The sequence below is a fragment of the Lucilia cuprina genome, unplaced genomic scaffold, assembly GCF_022045245.1.
Source record: "Lucilia cuprina isolate Lc7/37 unplaced genomic scaffold, ASM2204524v1 Scaffold_2560, whole genome shotgun sequence".
Lineage (NCBI taxonomy): Eukaryota > Metazoa > Arthropoda > Insecta > Diptera > Calliphoridae > Lucilia > Lucilia cuprina.
Window position 1 is genome coordinate 729 of NW_025807506.1, and position 1,875 is coordinate 2,603.

At 31.5% G+C, this 1,875-nt stretch overlaps 1 long non-coding RNA gene across 1 annotated transcript; it reads right to left on the reverse strand.

The window, feature by feature from the left end:
- Nucleotides 1-261: 261 nt before the first annotated feature.
- On the reverse strand, nucleotides 262-1,183 carry LOC124421137. The gene is made up of 3 exons (XR_006941525.1): nucleotides 1,003-1,183; nucleotides 793-939; nucleotides 262-728 (listed from the first exon to the last, which is right to left on the reverse strand). It is a non-coding gene; the product is annotated as an uncharacterized LOC124421137 (long non-coding RNA).
- Nucleotides 1,184-1,875: the final 692 nt, after the last annotated feature.

The window sequence follows — 1,875 nt, forward strand, 5'->3', positions numbered from 1 at the left end:
TTAATAAAATAATTAACTAAATAGTTTTTAAAAACTGTCCAAATATTTTATTCAACTCCAAATGTATTTTGTATCACTAAATTTTTAAATGCCTATAACTCGGATATTATAAGAGATAAGTAGTATGTCCAAGCATGTTTTTTCAAAATCTTTGTATTTGGGTTAAAAACAAAAAAAAATGGCACGAGTTTAAAAATTTTACATGTCGTAGGTCCCCTTCTTTGAGCCGCCACAGCTCCGTCCCTGGGGCATCTACGGGGTTCATCTTCAAAACTTAAACTCGAATACTCCTTGGCTACGCTCACGCCAAATTTTATCCCGATCGGATAAGCCGTTTGGAAATTCCAGATTTATTTCCAAAAAATTTCCATTCTGCCCCACTGTGTGCTGTCGTGTGCACCCTGTATTAGAGCTACTGAAACAAGTTCGGTCCCTTTTGATTTTTTGCTCCACATAGAGAAGAAGGTGGAGTCAGTGGCCACCATAAGAAAAAGAAAAAAATAAATTTTTAATTTTTTTTTAATTAAATAAATTTTATTAAAGAATTTAAACTTAACGCTAAACTTAAAGCTAAACTTAAAACTAAATTTCAAAATATAAAAATAAAAGAAAAATAAACAAACCTGCAAGCCACTGCTTTTCAGCACCACCACGCCTGGGGTGCTCTGGTATCAGTTTTTGGTTTTCCGACTAAGTGATAGTTTTTACGGACGTACAAAATTCCTTTTCTTTATATAAAAAAAAATCTTATTAGTTAGGATAAAATATCTTTATACAATAGGAAATCCTTACCCCGTGTTGTCGTATCGTCGCCATCCCACGTGAAGTTCCAATTATATCCACGCGTGCGCGAACATTAGGGTAGAGCTCTGGCCTAGAATATAGTAGTTTACGGTGTTAGAGTCCTAGGTTTCCTGAAATATTATAATGATAGTTTCCCTAAAAATAAAAAAAATAAATTAAAGGAATAAGGTAAAAATAGATAATATTTTGTTTACTTACCTGGTTTACCCGAATAGACCTTAATACAGACGGACAGGAATGCCTCCTCCGCAAAAAGAAATCTTCCCACTCTGTAATTGCCTCCAGTAAACCAGTCAGTTGTCGCAGCGAAATAATTGCCAAATCCCGTTTATCCCCAAGCGAAATCATGAACTTTTAAAAAACGTAAAATTTGAAAATATAAATTTAAACCTAAATCAAAATCTAAAACTAAAGCTAAATCTAAATTTTAAATTCTAAACCATAAATTTAAAACCTAAATCTAAAACTAAAGCTAAATCTAAATTTTAAATTCTAAAACCTAAATTTAAAACCTAAATCTAAAACTAAAGCTTAATCTAAATTTTAAATTCTAAAACCTAAATTTAAAACCTAAATCTAAAACTAAAGCTAAATCTAAATTTAAATTTTAAATTCTAAATTTTAAAATCTAAATCTTAACCTAAAACTAAATCTAAATTCAAAATATTAAAACTTAAAACTAAATTTTAAATCAAAACCTAGTATTGTTAAATATTGTTTGGAGTAATTTTGTTTCAATAAAACTAAACCTTATTATAATGTTTGACTGAAAATTTCGAATTTGTTATCATTTAAAATGATCGGTTAAATAACATAAGCGGCGGTAAGTAGGGAAGGTGAATGTTTGCAGGGTAAATTTTGGGACATCCCTACTATTGGATGTCATGGTGGGATTCAATCCCGAGTGGGAGGGTTATCTCCTGGCACAACATCTGCCAGCCGTTATAGGTCGTAGGTACGTTTCAGCAGGGAGACAGACAGAAACCTACTCGGTGCCCCTTTATATTTTTATTTCGTTTATTTCTTTTAGATGCTATGATTTTTTTATGTGTGTGTGTAGATGTCTAGAGT